Raw genomic sequence first — 22,438 nt, 5'->3', positions numbered from 1 at the left:
TCCAGTTCAGGGGTCACCAAAACAAGACACATAAGCTCAACACAGTCACTAGTATGATGAAGGGACTGGAACATCTCTTCTATAAAGAAAGGTTGAGAGAGTTGGGACTCTTCCCCCTAGAGAAAGGAAGGCTCAGGGGGATCTTATCAATATGTATGGATACCTTAAGGGAGAGTGCAAAGAGGATGGAGCCAGGCTCCTCTTAGTGGTGCCCAGTAACAGAACAAGAGGCAATGGACACAAACTAAAACACAGGAGGTTCCATCCGAACATCAGGGAACACTTTTTTACTGCTAAGGTGACCAAGCACTGGCACAGGTTGCCCAGAGAGGTTGTAGAGTGTTCAACTTTAAAGATATTAAAAAGCCATCTAGATATGGTCCTCGGCAGCTGTCTCTAGATGACCCTACTAGAGCAGGGGGTTTGGACCAGGTGACCTCCAGAAGTTGCTTCTAAACTCAGTCATTCCTCAAGTCCGTGAAAATGACGACTCAGTGTCCATATAGAACACCTGAAGGCAGTAGTTCCTAGTTCTTCGCCTTTCCTGGAACAATCCTGTAATTCTATCATTGCCAGATTATATCTCTGGCAGTCTATATCAGATCTGACAGCTCAATAGGTCCAGGTAATTAAGAAAATCTGCAAGCATGCCATTTGGGAGCTTTTTTAAGGTTGAAAATAATGAGACATAAATGTTTTTTTCTGATTATTATTATTATTATTATTATTATTATTATTATTATTATTATTATTATTAAAACAAACCCAACACTCTAATAAGGAGGACTTTTAACTTAAACTCTTAAGGAGATTCCAGAAATATCCAGATGTATATCATCCAGAACCCTGGCTTGTGCATCCCTGGGTTTTTTTGAGCTTATGGTCTCAAACATAACTCTAAAATATAATTTTTCTACCCTCAACTTATATAGTAGTGATTATTTCCTACTCTTTCAAAAATTTCATTGCTGTATAAGAATAATTATTTGGGATAGGGCATAAAGGATTGGTCTTGTTCAGAAAGTTCATAATCTTAAAATGAGATAGATCACTTAAGATGCACACAAATCAGAATTAGTGACACACCAGCAGCTAAGCCAATAGGCTGTGAGCTGAGCACACTGGTGTGGAGCCAGTGTTTAGTGTTTGTAGGTAATTTTGTAAAAGTGATTTTCTTAGAGATTTCAACATTTTAGTCTTTTAGACAGTTGTGGTGGGCTTTCACTCATGGGTTTCATAAAAGCCTATGATAGTTTGAAAATACAGTAATGGAATGTGTCATTGTAGAAAGCAGTGTTAAAGAAAGAACTGACTTGTCAGGGCCCTGAGCATATCGCTAGGCTCTGCAAACTCTTTCTCTCTCCTTCTCATAAGGTTGCCCATGGTCAAAACCAATTCTGATATAGTGCAGCTGTATAACCTTAGATCAAGGCATGGGGAAAGAAGTGTGTGAGGGCTCATTAGGGTCTTGCCTACTTTACTTGAAAGCTTCATCAAAGCTCAGAACCTCACCGTTTGTTCTGGCCTGTGATATGTTGCCACTATGACTCTGGCTGGCTGCCTGCTGCACTGGTCCTTAACCATGGACTGACCACCTGGGTCCACCACAGATCTGTTTCATCACTACAGACCCATGTTATGACAACTGGGATGTGTGGGGCCTCAACTCTCATCTCCATCACAGCCCTTCTTTTGTGGTCAGATACCCTGGGACTGCACCTGTCAGTGAGACACTGCCCTGCCAGCCTTCCTCTCCCTAAACATCTGGCTACCTGCCCTTGCAGGCAGCCCAAACATAGTGTTTCCTGTAAGAGTGACAAAAACTGCTCTGGGTTGCTATTTTATCCTAGACTGAACATATCAACAAATATTTATTTATGTATCTATGATATGATAATACTAAGCAAGGTACCTAGGTCTGGGAAGGTTAAGCATTTCCAGTGATGGGCATCCACAACTTCTCTGGGCAACCTGCTTCAGCATTTCACCACCCTCACTGTAAAATGTCTTCCTTATGTCTACTCTCTTTCAGTTTAAAAATATTGCCCCTTGTCCTGTTGCTAAAGGCCCTGTTAAAAAGTTTGTCTCCCTTATAAGACCTCTTTAGTATCAAAAGGTCACAAGAAGGTCTCCCTGGAGCCTTCTTTTCTCTAGGCTGAACAACAATTCTCTCAGCCTGTCTTCACAGGAGACGTGTTCATCACTTTGATCATTTTTGTGGCCTTTCTCTGGACCCACTCCAACAGGTCCATATCTTTCTTGTGCCAGGGTGCCCCCAGAGCTAGATAAAGTACTCCAGGAGGAGTCTCGTGAGAGTGGGTTAGAGGGGGAGAATCACCTTCCTGAACCTTCTGGTCACACTGCTTTTGATACAGCCAGGGATACATTTGGCTTCCTGGGCTGCAAGCACACTACTGTCTCATGTCCAACTTTTCATCCACCAGTATCCCCAAGTCCTTCTCCCCAAGGTTGCTCTCAAGCAATTAATCCTCCAGTCTGTATTGACACTGAGGATCGTTCTGACTCAGGTGCAGGACCTTGAACTTCATGAGATTCACATGATCCCACTCCTCATGTCTGTCAAGGTCTCTCTGGATGGCATTCTAGTGCCATCAGCTGCAGCACTCAGCTTGGTGTCATGTGCAAACTTGCTGAGGGTGTACTCAATCCCATGGTATATGTAATTGATAAAGATATTAAATAGTACTGGTCCCAGTATGGACCCTTGAGGGACACAACTCATTATTGTTTCCACTTGGACACAGAGTTGTTGACTGTAACTCTCTGGACATGACCATCCAACCAATTCTTTATCCATCTAACAGCCCACCCATCAAACCCATATCTCTCCAATATAGTAGCAAGAATTTTAAAAAAGCAAGTGAAGCAGGTAATTTTTCTTGTGTAGGATTCCTATAAAACTGAAACCACATACAGTCTTCCGGACAACAGACTGCTCTATACAAAGGACATATAGAGTAGAATATAATTTTATTTTACTCAAAATGGAACATTTTAAGTGATAATAATGACTTTCCAGTTTATAATAGTTGTGGGTCAGTTGTAAGACTGTACTGGTGCCAGTAGAAAATTTCTGCTGAACATGGTTATTTAGGTGACATTTGAATATGCACACCTTTTTAGGTGTTCATCATAGATTTTGTTCAGTGTAATATACTTTCAGAATTTACTCATTACTTTCCTGGTTACGTGTTTTAGATTGTATCACAATTTATTCTGCGTATCCTTCTTATAAAGCATGAGGGAACTGGAAGATTTATGTCAAACTTCACTGAAATTTCATATTTTGAAAATGGTGAGAAGAGCATACTTTAATTTAAAAAACCATTTTGGTTTCAATAGTATATCATTTCAGTCAAACACTTCAAGAGCAGTCTAACTGAGCACAGTTGAATACTTTTGTATCCAAAATGTTGTTTTCCTCCACTCACTGATATTGAAAGTTCTCTTCAATAACTCCCTAATTTTTAATGTTTGTCTAGATTCTCCTTGCCTCTTTTGAGATTTGGGGATCTTCCATAGGCATCACATTGCTAATCTGGATATCAGATTTAAACCTCAACATGTTATGAAAAGCAATACTCTAATATTTTAACTAGATTTTTAAAAATCAATAGAATCCATAATTTAGATCATTTCTAACAACAATCTGAAGACTTTTATTACCATCAACCATCAGGAGAATTGAATTCTAAATAAAGACTTAATCTTATCCTCTATACTATAAGTCCTATAACTCAAACTCTATCAGATCCAGTGATTAACTAACTTCACAATTAGGTGTTTACATAGCTTACTTCTAACTTTTTCAGAGTTTCAGGAATTATTTTAAGCTGGTTAAAATACCCAGGAACATATGCATTAGTTCTATGTTGCACCTTTCTTCCTAAATATGTCTGAAAGTGATCAATCTTTTATAAGGAGTGGGGCAGACTTGGTTATCAAACTGACTTTAGGAGAAATGAGAGTAATTGTTTAGACACCTAGTATTTTAAATTAAGTTGGGTGGCAGCACAAGTCCTTTGTGGTATGGGTTGGACTTGTAATTTTGGTCCTTATGGGTCCAATGTTATGTCAGTTTAGTGCCGTATTATTAAAGGCTTTCTCAAACAACTAGACATGAAGATTTATTCCTTAAACACACATTCAAAATTATCATACGTCAAAACAGTCCACAGGCACAAAACCCAGTATGTCAGAATTTAGTGCATCATGCAGAAGTACCACCTTCTTTCACAGATTATGCAATTATTTTTTGACATCTGTTTGAAGGAAAAAAAAAACACAACAAACCAACAAAAAAAACCCCACACCTTATCTACATTATTGAGCATTCAGCTTCCACATATTTTCAATTCCAGAAATGGAAATTGATTCATTTCCCTACAATAATTAATGGTGAGAACAAAATACCATGTATAGAAGTGTAATCTTGATACTGGAGCTAAGGGGCTGAGTTAATGAATATAGCTCTGATGGTGGGTTTCAGGAATAACGGAAAAGAGAGTAGAAAAATAAATATTGCATATACATGGCTTATGTCTTGTTTCACTAACTGCAGTGTTTTGAATGAGACGGAGAATGATTCTGAATGTTGATCCCTTCAGTACACCTAACTTTTAATGTTTGTATTTTTTTCATTAGCAAGTTACAGTATCTAAAATTATGCTGACCTTGTAGTATATGTTCTGTTTATACATTTATTGAATACAGATTGCAGTGTCACTTTCCTCACTTTTCAAAATAAAATTAAATGATCCAAATTTAACAAGAACAAGAACATGAATGCATGACTTTAACTGCAGACTAAACTTTATCAGAATGGACTGCTTTAGAAAAATGATGGATTCAGTTCATAGATATTGATACATTTTTGTCAGCTATTCTGATTGACATAAAAAAATTTCTTCATTGACATTTAATTTACAAGACTGTAGTGGTTTAAGCCCTGCCAGGACCGGAGACCACGTTGCCCTTTGCCCCTCCCCGACCCTCAGCCGGTCGGGCTGTTAGTGAGGCACAAACCCGGGTTAAAACAAGAAGAAATTTAATACAACAGTGTGATAAAACAATCTGAGCACAACAGTGGCAATGATAACAACAATAAACAGCAATAGCAGTGAACAAGACAAAAGATATACAGAGAAATACCGCAAATGGTCACGGAACAGCTCCCCGCCACCAAGCCCACCAAGGACAAAGTTCCCGCCCCTGGACCTGACGCCAGCATGGTATGAATAACCTGGCTGGAGATCCCTTCCCCCTCTCTCTCTGCTGGGAAAACTTAACCCTATCCTAGCTGAACCAGGACAAAGACTGATCAAAAAAAGCAGATGAAACTTTGTTAAAACACTTAACATTTTTTTGGCTTCATGTGAAAGACAAAAAACCCACAAGGGCCTGATTCTGAGCCTTATAAGAGGTACTCTGTTTTAAACCAGCTGAGGAATTCATTTACTCATTTATGTATTTGTATGAACTGGCATAAATTCACACAAATACTCAACTTTAACATAAATATTTGGCCAACCTTGTCCAGTGCAGCATAGTGCAATATAAAAACCTCTGTCTCAGTTGTTGGATTTCATTCTTACAGTCATGGGCTTCATTATATTAGCTTGTGCCATTTGACTTTGTAACTATATTATCTTTCACTAAGCACCACTGATTACCCACTCTGTAGTATATTCTGGAGAGCTATATTTATAAGAATGCCCATTACTATTCCATGAATAATGTTTGTGCTGCTATGAGTTAAACAGATCGTTTATATTTGTTACTTGGTGGAAGATTTATATTCTATTGATTCCAGATAGGAGGGTGGATTCTTCATCTTAAGCCTCTTGAACAATCCTGCTTTAATCCATTAGCTCCTATAGGCATAAATGAACAAATCATAATAAAATCACATTAATATAGAACACTAAAAGCTAAATTATCATCTTTCTTTTTTTTTTTTTTTTTTTTTTCCCAAAAAAAAAAAAAAAGGATCATAAGCCCCTATACCTTTTTTTTGGTATTTTTCACTATATTGAAAGTGACCTTTCTGAAGAGAAGGGACACATATCAATCTTTCTTCATGTACAAAATGTAATGTAAGATAAAAAAAAAATTAGGAATCATTTTAGGCATTGGTATTCATGACCATAGCTCTCCAGTAAGGGGGAGAGTGAACATCAGTGTTAGAATCCATGTATTTTTCAATACCAGGTATTGTTCTGGAAGGTTTGCACCTAACTGAAGGGGACAGTTAGAAAGTGATGTTATCTTTCAACCTTATATTGCTTTATCTTAACAAAATCATGCTTAAAATGGTAACAAAGATGAGGCAGGTCAGTTTTATTTTGAGAGGAAAGAAAGGCAATTAAGGGTAAGTAAGGTTTACCCATAAAACATGCTAAAAATATTTAGGTTACTGAGCCCCACTGTGTAAGTTCCATGGACCAGAAATACCTGAAGAAAAGGTAAACTGCAGACCTGGACGATAAGGCTGGCTTCCGGGGCATCTTTACTGTTGTACAAAACACCCAATGAGAAGTGAATATGATCACTGAACTCCTCAGAATCCATACTGCTCAGTTACTATCTCCCTTTCTGACTAGGTCTGGAATTGTTCCAACTGTCTGTCTACAAGGGAAGTCTATTATAAAGAGGGCTACCCACAATTACTGTGGCTAATCCCACTGTAGAAGGAATGATTCCATATCAATTCCTGTTAGAAAGAAAGAAAGAAGTATACCCCACAAGCTTCAGCACTTTATTTTATGGAGAGCTGCACTGAATGTGCGACTAAATCTGACAGTGACTCAACAACATCATCAGCTTTACTAGGCCCTGAAGGTTAATTTCCTCTATCAGATTTCCCTAAATTCACCTGTGTCAACAATTTGCTGTGCTAGTCACAGCCTCACTAAGGGACTTAAGACATTTTTGAAACACATCCAGTTCAAGAGCCACAGACCACCACTCTGACTTTAAAAAACAACTTCCATCTTTTCAGCACAAACACTGAGAAGAAATGGAATAATTAATAGACTTCTACATAGTAGTTGTTTTCTGGAATTTTGCTAAAAAAAAAAAAAAAAAAAGACTAATCTAAATAATAAGATTAAATCTTTTTCAAAAAACAAGTGTGGGTGGAGGGTACTACTTCAGGCCCATGCAGAGATGTACAATTTGATCTAATCTTTAAGCAAATATAATTGCTATGGAGTTTGATTTGAACATTTCTATTAAGATCCATTTAGAGTTAATTAAGAAAAGCTAAGAACAAGAGATAAAACAACCTCATACAATGCTACAAGCCTGGGGAAGAGTGGTGGCTGGAAAGCTACCCAGCAGAAAAAGGACCTGGGGTTATTAGTCAACAGCTAGCTGAATATGAGCTGTCAGTGTTCCCAGGTGGCCAAGAAGGCCAATGGCATCCTGGCTTGTATCAGAAATAGTGTGGCCAGCAGGGACAGGGAAATGGTCGTCCCCCTGTACTCAGCACTGGTGAGGCCGCACCTTTAATGATGTGTTCTGTTTTGGGCCCCTCACTACAGGGAAGACATTGAGGTGTTGGAGCTTGTTCAGAGAAGCTGGTGAAGGGTCCACGGCACAACTCTTATGAGGAGCAGCTGAGGGAACTGGAGTTTAGCATGGAGAAAAGGAAGCTGATGGGAGACCTTCTCACTCTCTACAACTACCTGAAAGAAGGTTGTAGTGAGGTGGGTGTTGGTGTCTTGTCCCAAGTAACAAGTAATAGGGTGAGAGGAAATGGTCTCAAGTTGCACTAGGCGAGGCTTAGATAGGATATGAGGAAAAATTTCTTTACCAAAAGGGTTGTCAAGCATTGGAACAGGCTGCCCAGGGAAGTCGTGGAGTCACCATCCCTGGAGGTATTTAAAAGACATGTAGATGTGGTGCTTAGGGACGTGTTTTAGTGATGGACTTGGCAATGCTAGGTCCACAGTTGGGCTTGAAGATCTTAAGGGTCTTTTCCAACCTAACAATTCTATGATTCTATAAAAAGTGAAATTTCAGGAAGCAGGAGAAAAAATGTATTTATCAACTTTTGTCTCTTGGTTCTAGCTAGATCAAGTGGTAAAAGGTCTTCTTTTCTTAACAGGTACCTTGTCTTACCTTGGTTATAAATGCAAGTTTAATAGGAGTAACAAGGAATAAAATCTAGCATATGAGAACCCTCAGAATAATTTGTCAGGTTTACATCATTTCACACTACAGGCTTTCTTCCCTGGGGACATTTTATAGAAAGGGTATAATCAGTCAAGAAATGTAACAGATGAACTTGTTTAGAACTTAGCCACAAGAACAAATCTATCTCTGTCTTCACCATATCAGTGAATTATTCTAGGATATTTTTTCTCATTAATAGTTCTTGTTTCTTTTTCCCTGTAAATGGTTTTAATTAGCAGATATTTATTTAAAGATTTTTGATTAGACTTTTGATATAGTTTTGCAAATGATGGACAGAGAAAGAGAAAGAGGATCCAGACTTTACAAATGTTTGGTAGTACTGTCTGTCTGACAGTAATGAGTTTGCCTGGACTGGAGTTAAACAATATACAGAGAATGAAACTGTCAAGCAAAGACATTCTTTAATGTCAGGATGCGTGATAGATGGCTGGTCACTCCACAATGAAGCATCAGTATTCATTATAATATTTCATTTTATACTTGACAGTCCTTGATTCTCTTACCTTTCTTTTTGCACAGAAGATGTAACAACCAAGAGCACTTGGAAAGCTGTACATCAAACTAATCTGATCTTTGGGTTTCTTCTTTTTGTGTATTTATTGACATTAATTAGTATCAAATACCACTCTAAAAAATACTTTAATCTATTAAGAATGCTGACATCAGCAAATGTCCTGGAGACAGTCTCCAGTTTCTGTTATCAGAACACACGATGATAAATGAGGCATCAAGACATCAGCTTAAAGGCTCATTTTTACTGAAAAGGAAACTGAGCATACTAAGTCTGCACTGCAACCCCAAGAAGTTATCTGCAAACTCTGATTTTCTCTGAAAAACTTATGCCATAACTCAACACAACGATTCTTTTTAAAATGTTTAGTCTAAGTAATATAAAGTTAGCTCTTAGAGATTAGGGAACAAATCTTGCATGTCTAAATTTCATTATAGGCAAAAAGCCAACACACTTTACATATAAACTCAAGAATTTCTTCTTAGTGAAATATTAACTTTCTAAAAAAATATATTATTAGTCCATAGCTACTTATTAATGGCCCAGGCAGCTAAGCCAAAGTCAGAAAAAATAAGATTGACAAACTTCAATTCTGAGGCCTTGTGAGCCTTGTGAGTCAGCACAGAACCAATAACATTGCTGTATTTACTTGGCTGCAAGCCTACAGTCCCCTCTTTGGGTAGTCCACAAAGCACAGGGTAACATTTTCTGGCAGGGATGTTACAAACTATGACTCCGAGCTCCTAATCAGGTTTGGCAAAGCACCTTCTTGGAACAATTTGTTCTTCCCTGCCTGATGTTGCCTTTTCTTTGACCAACATAAATCTGAGGGTAGTCTAGAATCTGTTGCTGTAATGTATTACCATTACTTGATATGCTACATTCTTGACTTTTGTACACAGTAGAATACATGAAAACAAGACTACTATAATTGCTAAAATCAGTACTGTACCATGTAAAGTCAACTTCAAAATTCCTGTGTATGAAAGAGATCATCCCACACAATCTATGATAAGGAAACATATTTGTCCCTTTGTTAACATCTGAATCTAAAATTTATCCATGCCCACCTATAGTTCAAGGCTAGCAACTGGTACTGAGCAAGGTTCTCCTGGCAGGCTCTGTATCCTAACTGCCCATAGCTGCTTAAGTGAAACAGTAAGTTGTTCTGTCCCACCACAAGTTACTTTCTATGGTTTCAGCTTCTTCAACCATTGAGGCCAGTTCCTCTTGGGTGGAAGTGGTGGTTAATTCCATTTTACTAAATAATGAAACAGCTTTTTAATTTTGTTTCTTATCTTGAAATCTGCTCTATACTGATTACCCCAACACTATTTCCCCAACACTATTGTATTCTCAAATTGTGGCTTAGAAAAGTATCACTTAAGTAACCCAATTTAAATCTGTTCAGACAGCTACTTTGCTGTTTGATTTGGCTTGTTGCAGAACAGTGCAGATGGTTTGTATTCCAGCTGCATGTATTGAAGGTGGATGGTGTATCCATCACCAACCCTACATAAATACAGAATCACACAGAATCATCTAGGTTGGAAAGGACCCTGGAGATAATCTAGTCCAACCGTTCGCCTAGCACAATTCCCACCTACAGCATATCCTTAAGCTCTAAATCGACCCTACTCTTGAACACCTCCAGGGATGGGGACTTCACCACCTCCCTGGGCAGCCCGTTCCAACACCTAACAACCCGTTCTGTAAGTACCGTGTACCCTGTGAAGGTCTTCAGCTTCTTTCCTTCTGGTGTGGCTTCCATTGACTCTGGAGTAACTGCAGATTGAAAACTAAATGGTTGTACTGGATTGGGGAATCCTGAGGCATGTGTCTGTGTTAACCTGTTTTTTGACATTGACTGGGCCAAGTCATGTGCTGGTCTGCAGCCCCACTCCTTCTTCTTTTCTTAAACAGCTTGGCTAAAAGCCTGATAAATGGGTATAAAATCTTGAGAAAATTAAATAGTACCTACCAAAATGATAACTTATGCACATTTGGAGGGGAAAAGATTTTTTCTGTTTGTTTTATTTGCTGTCATTAGTTGTGACCAACATTCATGTTCCACACTTACTTCTATGCATTTCACTTTGTATTAGCTGATTTTTTTTTTTTTTTTTAAATTTACTTTGGATCTTTTCAGAAAACTTTTTATTGTTAGCTACTTTGCCTCTGAGTGTGGACAGGAATTAATCAATCATTTGCAAACCAATATACATGGGCTTGATCAACTTCTGATATTTTTCACATGACCAGGTAACATGAGCACAACATGTATCTATGGCATTGTGAAGTCTGTGAGTAACTCAAGGGAAGCAGAGCCACTATCCTTTGAATGTAAAGACAAGGTTGTACTAACAAGTCCTAGAAATATGTCAAAAAAGTCTGCTTTTTTTTTTTTTTTTTTCCTGCCTGCATTGTCTTAGACCCTATTTCTTTCAGAACCTTTGGCACTTTTGCTGCAAAAGCATTTACTCATTGCCAGGCAAAATGGTCCACAGGTAATAATAATCACACTCGGGCAGCGTTGTATAGAAAATGGATAATTACCTTGACAGAATAAAGTCTGACACTGACTGAGCATCAGCCTCCAAGGCATGTGGTTTGTATCAAAACATATCACAGATCTGGGATCTGAGGCATTAAAAAGCTTGACTATTTTAATAATTTCCTCAGAGTAGTTTAATTCTGCACTGTCTATTTTTCAGCAACATAGCTGAAAGGTACCATAAAACCCACAGGCCTATCATAGCAATCATTTAACATCATGAACAATCACTTAGGTTTGTGTGGGACTACACCAGTGCCAAAAATTATCTGTGTGTTTAAATGCATATCTGATTTGGGTCTGTGTAAATAATACCATAAAGTTTTTCAATACTATGACATTAAAGAGAGAAGGTTCAGTCTTAAGAAATAACAGAAGGAAAACAAACTGGGATGTATCTGAAACACAAGCCTGTGAAAACCGAGTGCTTCTGCAAAAAAAAAAGAACAAAAAAGAATGTTATAAAATTGAAATATAATGAAAATTGGAATAACTGTTGTGGTAACATATTGATCATATGCCAGCAATTAGTGGCAAAGTGCTAATTTCTGTGGTATGGTGGAACCAATCCTTTGTGGGATTAAGTCTCTTGACGAAATCTTTTAACTAGAAGAGTAGATATCGTTCCTTGCCTTTCTTAGCAGAAATGTGATATACATTTCTTAGCAGATACGTGATACTAAAAGTTGTATTTTGGGCAGCTTTGTCATTACAGAAAAAGGACAGAGTACTCAGAAGCTAAGCAGATGATTGAGAGACCACTAATAGTTTCACGGTGTTACTGAATGAAACTTTGCTGCCCCAAGAAACAGAAGCTGGGGTTAAGGTACTGCTATTCACAAAAGGATGAACTGGCATGGATCACTGTGAAAATAAATGAGGAAAAGGCAGGACCAATTGACTAATAAAACCACATACCTCATTCCCTTATCTAAATGCAGAGGCAGTGGTTGGACAGGGTTTCCAGGCACTGGAATAGGCAAAGATGTCAGCATCTTCATAAAGCTTCTGCTGCTTCCCCCCATCTGCTACCCTATGCAATAATGTTTTGCCTATGTTCAGACGCAGCTGTGAGGTGAGTCTTCTAACAATTGCTCTGCAAACTAACATTGAAATCAGTGAATTTATAGCAATTTATATTACTGTAGGATCTATATCCTTGCATATATTCTTATTCTTGAAATGCAGAATGACAGCTGAAAATGTTGTTGGGCTGTCTCCAGTAATGTATGTGCAAGTGTATGTAACAAAATTCTGTGTTCCATCCACAAATATTAACATCTCTTTCTAAGTCTATGTTTGCTCACATGCAATATTTTGTCAAGATCTTTGTCTGTCAAAAACAATCAGGTAAAATTAAATGCTTATACCTATACACAAACATTTTCATACATTCGCTTTGTAAGCACAAACGTTTGGGTGGCATTGGTCACCCAAACTTGTCTTTAAAGTGCTCATATATCACTTTGGAAACATTCACATTAGCTTAAGTACAACAGAATTTGCCCACATAAAAGTGATGTACTTATGTTAATACATGTCAAAATTCAATATTTCCTTTGGACTATATATAGTATACTACTTTATCCTTTAAGAAGTGACTATAGAAAACACTGTAAATGCTAGGGTCACCTTATTCTTTTATCAAAGGCAAAAAAAAAGAAAAGCTGTCCTTTTTCTTAGAATGAGTTTTTGGAACTGCAAGGCACTTCTGTGTGTTCACTGAAGGTAAATAACATACATCTAAAATATATAAAAAATATTGATTTAGTAATTTTTGTCTAGATTTCTACTATAGTCTCTGTGACTTGTAGAAATAGGTACTTAATACTCCTCTGCACCTATATTTTTGAAACAGCTACAGAACACTATCAAAACTGAGGTGTAATATGTTACCTAAGGCATAAAGAATTTTCATCTTTTTTTCTTCTTTTTAAAGTGAAAATATCCAAGAATTGTCTGCTTTTATGACCTATGACATGAAAACCTCTCTCTTTCAAAGAGGCTTGGTGGAAGCTGAACAAAATTCAAGGGGAAGAATGTAAAGGACTTAACCTTTATGATCCTATAAAAGGCTGAATCACTAAAACAGTTAAAAAATAATTATTCTCTCACCAAAAGTCAGAAAGAAGGTTTTGTGAGGAACAAGTGACCTTAGCAACTCTCTTACAAAGCAGATGAGGTCAGTTTTTATTACTTTTAGAACTAGATATTCTTTTATTTTAGAATGGTGTCAGGAGCTCTAATAGATCAGGTTCTTCCTTAATTTCTTTTAGAAGCTGCTATTCTCAGGGGTTATTGATAATTTGAGATTTGAAATTACATCAAAGCCTTGGCATACAAGTTGTTTAGTCTGGACACTTATTTCTTGTTACACGAAAAAATTCAGATTTGGTAAGATTTTTTTCTTCAGCTCTATGGTAAAATGAAGACATAAACAATGATTTCCAATACTTTTCAAAAGCACTAACAAATAACTTTCATTGTTGGGTAGCAGTGGGGTTTTTGCAACTTCTTGAAGCTATGTACCCATCATGATGGTCAGAAGCACATGTAAATTATATATACATTCATTTTTTGTTTGATTGATTTTTTGGGTTGATGAAAAGTTTAAATGCCTCTGAAAGTTGTCAGATTCCATAAACATGCATTCATATGCTTTTGATTTTTTTTTTGTTATTAAACTTAACTAAATATTTTTTAATATTTGTGACAAACAAGGCAATCAAGAAATTGGTAGAGATAATCAAAGAGGTCCAAAATATATACATATTTAACACAGGTGTAACTTAGAAAAACAGCAATTAAATATATGAGCTTTTGAACCTTACAGAGTAGGTTTTGATCACAGTCTAATAAAAGAAGTCATGAAATCGTTGCATAAAGTGAACTGTCTCACATTATAGTTCTTTATGGCACTAAACTATATCTAGATTAATATTATTAATTTAGGTAGACATATTGCTCAAGGCAACTGACTTCTTTTAAATATACTGAATTTAATTGATTTCTCAGATGCTGTTTGAAAACATTCTCATAATTAGTTTCACACATTCTCTGAAACATCTTTGGTTATTTTGGAGAACATAGACCTGCTTTCTTAGCATCCAGTTTTATATATGCAATATTTTGTGGAAAACAACAATGCAAAATGATATGAAAAGAAATGCAAGCAAGGATCAGGTAGAAAGTTAATGAAATAATAATACCACTTATCCTTGTTTTCAAGCAGCAACCAGATTCTCACATCCTCTTTATGTTTTTCCTGACCTTACAACTCTGCTTTCACTTAATTGTGAAATCAGAGCTGGTTCCTGAAAAACCATTTAAATGTCTGAGAAGGAAGTCCAATATCCTAAAATTAATATTCTTTCCTTCACTTCTTTTCAAATGCTTATATGACATACGGTGGTTTTAAATGTTAAATATCTGACTTATGTCTAAACATCTGAGGAAAGATGAATTTAGTTTGGAACTATAACATGCCCAAGAGTTTAAATGGCTACTCTAATGCAAACAGTATTTCAATTTATACACATTATTTTTTTATCTTCACAAGATTTACATTAACCTTCTGGAATATTAGTGAATTTCTCATTACATGTCTGCATGTAAGATAGAATAATGTTCAAAAAAAATTTTTATCCTATGTTGGTTTTGTTAGATTTTGGGGTTTTGGTTTTTTTTTTTGTTTGTTTTATCCAGTGACTTGGTTAAGCTATTGAATTTATTTTATTCTAATACAAACTTACTCCCATCACTATAATTTATAAAACAATACATACTGTGAGCTGGATCTCATGTGATGTTAAGCATCCAATAGTTGTTAGATGCTTGGTGTCTAAAATCACTTTCTAATCCATGCAATGATATAGGCACTTCTAGAATGAAGTTCAATTAACTGAATTTGTATGCCTAAATTTGATGTGCCTAGAGTTAGATAGTTATTTGTGCCTTAAAAGTCTGCACTATATTATCACACCTTGAGGAAAATAACCCCTGTACCGTCCTTGGTTAATGATGAAAGCCACTTTTATTACTCATTTTTCATGTGCCACTAGAAGGTTTGTATGTTCCTACACTCATGGGAAGGATGACTTCAGTACTCTATGGTTATATAGAGTATAACTGTATACTGTAAATAACCATTTCAGAACAGAATTTGTGAAAATTAATCATGAATAAGCCAAATTCCTGTGTAATTTAAGCTACTCCATGTATCTAGGATTCATTCATTACAAATTAATTTGGAGAAAAGGGCTTAATGAGATTTATGTGAGTTGGCAGTGACTCAAACGAAGATATTTTCCTGTATGGTTTATATATCTATATATAATATAGATACATATATAAAATTATAGGTACACACACATATACAGGAGCCTACAGACTCTCAAAATGGTTACTTTAATGAAAAAAGTGGTGAAGTAGACTAAAAATGGAAAGAATCATAAAATCATAGAAAAAAGGAAATTGAAAAAGACCTCCAAAGGTCACCTAGTCACACCTCTTGCTCAAAGCAGGAGCAACTTCAGTATTAGTTCAGGTTGTTCATGGTCTTATCTAGGTGAGTTCTGAACATCTTCAAAGACAGAAAACCTGAAAGCTCTTGAAGTAAGCTGTTGCAGTGCTTAACCTCTCACTGTGAAGAATGTCTGTATCCAGTAGGAATTTCCTTTCTTGAAACCTTCAGGTTTTTCCTCTTGTCCTTTTGCTCTGCACATATGATAAGTGTCTGATTCCATCAGGTCTACAACACCCCCTTATGTTGTGGTAGAATAATGTGAGTACCCTGCCCTAGCCTTCTCTTCTTCAGGCTGGACAAATCCAGTTCTCTCAGCCTTTCTTCAATACATCTTATACTGCAGACCCCTGACCACCTTGATGCCCCTCAGCTGGACTCTCTCCCATTCACTGACATCTTCCTTGTACTGGGGAGTCCAAAACAGGACACAGTATTCCAGACGCAATCTCACAAGGGTCAAATAGAGCAGATTAACAATTTCCTTGACCTGCTGGCTAAGCTCTTACAAAGGCAGTCCAGTTAGTCTTCTTGCTGCCAGGGTATACTGGTTCAGGTTCAACTTATTCCACCTGAGTCTGAGACTCCCAAGTCTTTTTCCAGTAAAAAACTTTCTATCCAACCAGTTCTGAGTTTATACTGAGTCAGGAGGTTATTTTGTCTTTATATTTTTTGTGGTTGAAAGTAATGATGTGTCTGTTGTTCTGTTCCTACAATATGCTGAGGTGTCTCTGAACAGCAGCCCTGTCCCCTAACATGTCATCATCTCCCCCTGATTTAGCATCATCCACAAAATTGCTGCTGATGCATTCCATTCCATTCTCCAGGTGACTGATGAAGATACTGTCCCTAATACAGACAGGAAGAATGATATCTGCAACTCAAGAAATTGCTGGAAATTTCATTTGCATCTTCTTCTTCACTGTCTGCAAAATGTTGAATACTAAATTTCAAAGTTACAGGAAAAAAACTGATGTTAACTTCTCTCTTTAAGAAGATACTGAGAGGAAGACAAAGGGTTTAGTAATCTGAATCTCTGAAGCAGACTATTGTTATTTTGTTTAAAAAAATTTTTTCCAGAATGACTGAACTTTGCTATGTCTTCAGGTTTGAAGACAAAAAGGAATAACTCTTAGAAAGAATGAAGACTGAAAAATAAGCAAATTATTTTCAAGTCAGCTTAACATATTTCATCATGAAACTTTTACTTACATTTTAATTCATTCTGTTTCTCTACTGGATGTACAATAATTTACCTTCATCTGAGAGCTGACTCATTTCATAAAAGTAGGATGTCTAGCAGTTTTGATGATAAACATACAGAACAGAAAGAAGCAATGAACGCAGTGCTCTATGTCTGGCAAGTCAGATCCTCTCTCCCTATTTTTGTAAACTAATTTGAATATAGATATTTTCCTAAAGTTTAAAAAAACCACATTTCTCTAAAACACCATTTATTTTGTTTTATTTTGCTGTTTACTGTGTTTAGTGACTTACACTTCCATCAAAAAAACCATGTTTGTCAACATTCAGACTCAATGCTTTTGGTTTTCTTCATAAATGCTAACATCCAGCATAAACCTCATCAGTTGCATGAATATACCTCTTGGACAATTCTCTCACATACCCCGTGTTTTGGTTTTTTTTTTTTTTTTTTCACATCTAAGTTTATTCCCGTATCTTTTCCTTCTCTTCTCATTTTGCTGCGTCATCTCACCTTGTCTTCAATGTCAGCTTTCCTCTCTTCTACTGATCTTCCTCTATTTATCTAGTAAGAATTGCTTAGCCTTCTTAATAGGACCCCTATATCATTTATTGTCACCTTTTTCCCCTCTGGGAAGTTTTTATTCTCTTCTCTCTTTTGAGAGAAGGAGTTCAATCATCCTCTAGTCTCTCTCTGTCTTTATTTATCTCTGTAACTTGAGAAGACTTTGTGGTATTAAGGTGGGAAAGGACAGGTGTCCTCAGCTTCATTTAGCTTTACAATTCATAATTAATAGGTAGCAATCTGTCTTTCTCCAGGATTTATTTTTCTTTTCTTCCACTCTAGATAGAGAATTTCCTAATTCTAAATGCATATTTTGCCTTGAATCCATACTATTAGAGGACTGAAGACTATAGCTCTCACAGATCATGTCATGGCAAGGATATTTTTTCCCTATACTGTAAATAATGCCCTGTCTTTGACATATGCTGCCCATACCATAGTATGACGGGCAAATATAGTGAACTTTTTTTTGCAGATTTGTTGCAGTTTTCTTGATGTATTTTACAAAAACATAACTAAGAGTAGACGTTCTTTAAGAACATAGTTTCTTAACTATGTTATCTAAGAACATATCTTCATCATTATTTCCTTCAGTTACAGTACTTGCCATGTGATTAATATATGATATGACAAATCCATTTGCACTGAAAATATTGAAGAGGAATTGATTGAATCCTGATTTAAGAAATTTCAGAAGTATCTCAAGATGATTAAAAACAAAAATATGAGGTTAAGTATGTGAGGTAGGAAATGACAGTTTTCACTTAATTCCTAATTTAGTTTTTATGGAGAATTTAGTAAGAGGGTTTCTTCTCTAAATTTAGATGTTTTAAAGTGAGAGTATGGTCATTTATGTTACCTATCTACTCTCCTAGCATCTTTCTATAGCTAGTGTGGGTGCAGGTGCATGCAAAACGTTTTTCTATTGTGTTCAAAATGGAAATTAAAAAAGGTGGGGCTGCTTTTTTTTTTTTTTTTTTTTCTCTGTGATGAAGCCAGAAGTCCCACTTCTTTACAAACAAGTTTTAAATGCAATAAGTGTGCCTGTAACGAACCTAAATTGTAAAGAATTCATAAATCTACATCTTAGATTTAGAAAAGATTAATTTTACACTGTATGGGTGTATGTACCAATGTTGGGGGGTTTTTTTAAATGTCCTCTCTTTCCATTATAAAAATATCTAAAATGTTGAGAACAATGTGTCAAAAAAAGTGGGACCAGTCTCTTTTAAACAAAAGATCCAAGCAGAAAACACTAGAAGGTGTGGTGGTAAAATATAGTGAGAAATTACAATTTCCAGGACAAAAGTAGTTGGAATAAAACGGATTTGAGGCATGGCAACGTTGCATGGGTTTGAAAGGAATCAGAAAACATCAGGAGTGACATCTAAGGGCTCTGGAGTAGAGGAAGTGGGTGTCTGTGGTTGAGAAGTTTAGAGTTCTATCATGAGTCTGTGAGAGGGAGGAGAACTCAGGAAGTTTGCTGACATCAGAGTGCACAAAACAAGACCCTTATTTTTTTTTTTTTTTAAATCATAAATTCTGTAATGTATTTATTTTGCAAATTTGCAACATAGAGACATTGAATCCACCTGAGAGTGAGTTAGTTGGGGACTTTTTAGTAAAACTTATGTTTACCACTCTAGAAATGTGGGTGGAATTTCATTCAGTTCTTACAGGGGAAAATGTATAATCCAATTTGTGTTTTAGAAGAACGAATGTCTAAATCTACAATGGAATTATATACATTTGAGCTGATTATCTAGAATCTGTTTATATTAAGTGAAGTAAGGTGAAATTTGTCTCATTTTAAAATAGATTGTGTTGTGTGTTAACCCTGGTAGGCAGCTACGCCCCACACAGCCATTCACTCACTCCTCCATAGCAGGATGGTGGAAAGAATCGGAAGAGTAAAAGTGAGAAAACACGTGGGTTGAAATAAAGACAGTTTAATAGGGAAAGCAAGAGCTACACACACAAGCAAAGCAAAATAAGGAATTAATTTACTACTTCCCATCAGGAGACAGGTGTTCATACATCTCCAGGAGATGTAATGGTGACTTGGAAAGACAAACAGATAACTCTGAAAATCCTCCCTTCCTCCTTCTTCCCCCATCTTTTATTTTTGAGCGTGACATCATATGGTACAGGATATCCTTTTGGTCAGTTGGGGTCACCTGTCCCGGCTGTGTCCCCTCCCAACTTCTTGTGCACCCCCAGCCTTCTCATTGGTGGGGTGAGGTGAGAGACAGAAAAGGCCTTGACACTGTGCAAGCACTGCTCAGCAGTAGCTAAAACATTCCTGTGTTATCAACACTGCTTTCATCACAAATTTAAAATATTTCACTATATGAACTGGTATGAAGAAAACTAACCCCATCCCAGTCAAAACCAGTATAGATGATTAAACTGTCTGGTGTACTTCCCCTGAAAGTGTTTATTACACTTTACTCACTGCAAAGGAGTTTCCAGAGGCTCCCTCAGATGTAGATATATACAGTATAAATGCTTAAAGTTAATGAAATTAGTTCCACCACCCATCATGTCTAGACATCAAGCTTGCCCAATAACCAATAAAGACAAGCAATTACATTCAAAATTCAATTAATGTCTTTTTAAGATGATAGGTGTCTAAGTCAGGTAGGATGAATTATACTCTGAAGGTATAAATTATTCTATTAGTACTATAGAGAAGTGCTTTATATTATTTGCCCAGCTCTCATGGGATATGAGTGATGAATCCTGAATTATATGTTAATCACAAAAAAAAAAATAAAAAAATTGTCAGACTTTCTGTCTTTTCTAAAATCTTTCTGGGCCACAGAAAGAGAGCAAAGTAGCCATTAGGACACGCACAAGCATATGAAAATAATAATAATAAAAAAGAAATATCTGACGTATCATTCTAAAGTTATGTTTCAAAAGTTTCTAAATTAACATAAACAATGAAAATAATCAGAATCTTTTGAAAGTAAAATGAACTTTGTACTCTAAAATACCCCCAGGACTGACAGGGTCAGGGCTGTCACTCTATTATTAATTAATCTTGCTGGCCAGCTGTTTTGCTGATTAAGGATACCAATTAAACTCAAACACCAGAGTGAAAAGAGCAGGTGTATTTTACTGGTGATAACCAAATAATGTAACAGTGTAATACAGAAAACATGCAGTAGGAAAAGGCAGAATAGTGCACTTAGAGCAACAAAAAGCAAAATACAGGGTAATGCATCAAATCATTACTACCTGAGAGAGAGAGAACAGTGATTAAGAAAGCTCCATCACCACTTGCACACGTTACCATCACCCAGACCCGCAGTGGCTGGGCAGCCCCGGTTACAGCGAGGGTTTGGAGAGCCTGTCCCGGCAAGGGGGAAATCCTACGCGGTGCCTCCACCCGTAGGTGAGGCTTCCAAAGTCCCTGTGAGCAGGTCCAGCCTTATATACCAGAGATTGACAGGCCAGAATAGCTGGCACCTTTGTTTTGAGAGGAAAATTCTGCTGGATTCCACCCAAAGCCTGGCCAGGGCTCGGGGAGGGGGAAACCAAGGGAGTTTCTAACAAGGCCAAATACTTGGGTTCTCAGCCTTGAACAAGGCTAAACAAGGGAAGTTGGATACACTCTCTCAGCATTTCATCCTCACTACTGATTGCATTCTAGGCTGCATCTTTCACTAGCGAGCTTACATACTTTGTTAATGATTACAGACTAAGTTAGCAGCTTCGGCTTGGGGCCTGTTGTTCAGGCTTCAGTATTTCAGTGCTTTAGCACTTTTTACATCAGCATAAGTGAGTTGTTATATCTTAGTACAATACCTACTAGCACAATGGTTTTCAGTTATAAAATATACAGGATTCATCTATAAGTCAACGCTGGCTTGGGCCAGTTGTCTAAGCCTTAGCACTTCACCAGCCTGGGAACACAGCAGAAAATTCAGAAAAGTCTACTTTCATACACCAGCCCAGAAATAAAAGTGCATCTCCAAAGTGCACAATTAGTGATTTTATATTCTTAAAATAGTTGGGGGCATTTTTTAAAATGCTGAACAACTATTTATTGCAGAAACATTTACATTCAATAAGTTTTTCTTTATTAAATTATTATCTCAATAGCAGCAATAATAAAAAAAAAATTATCATACATCTACCACTACACATTTAAACATTCTGAAGTACTTCAAAATAGTGACAATATTGTCACCACTAAATCTGATTTGTGCTGTCAGAGTGATCTCTCGCATTTTTCTAGAATCATATTTTGGACCCTTCAGGGAAAATTGTGCTTTTCATTTTAGATTTTAAAAAATATTTATTTATTTACTTCCCCCCCCCCCCCCCCATTTTAATTAAAAGAAAGGAGTGGAATTGCTCAGGCTTTCAATTTTTCAGTTTTACTGTATTTCCTCTGTAGTCATGTACAAGTCAAACTTTCTGTGTGTCTTTTTTCTAGGTTGCAAGATGGATTTCATGATTTCCATAAAAAATGTTTCAGTAAAGGCATTTTGAGATCTCAATATGAAGTGTTTTGGAAATGTTAACTCTTAAAAACTTGAATTTAACTAATAAGGTCATAAATCAAATCCAAACTTCATGAAATAATTACCAAGATAGTTTTAAAAATCTTTAAAAAAATACATCTCACAATGACTGAAAACAAGAGTTAGAAGTCTGACTTTTCATTTTTAGGTTCCCTGTCATTAGTGTTGTCATCGTATGTCTGGCTGTTGAACAATCAGATTACTTAATGTCCAGGCAAAAGAGCAGAAAAGAAAAAAAAAAGAATATCATAGCAGAAGACTGGGCATAAGAGGTCTGTCCAAAGGTCTGTCTAGTTTAGAGTCCTGTCGCCAAAAACGGATAACGTAG

The sequence above is a fragment of the Athene noctua genome, chromosome 1, assembly GCF_965140245.1.
Source record: "Athene noctua chromosome 1, bAthNoc1.hap1.1, whole genome shotgun sequence".
Classification (NCBI taxonomy): domain Eukaryota; kingdom Metazoa; phylum Chordata; class Aves; order Strigiformes; family Strigidae; genus Athene; species Athene noctua.
This window is presented reverse-complemented; position numbering follows the sequence as displayed.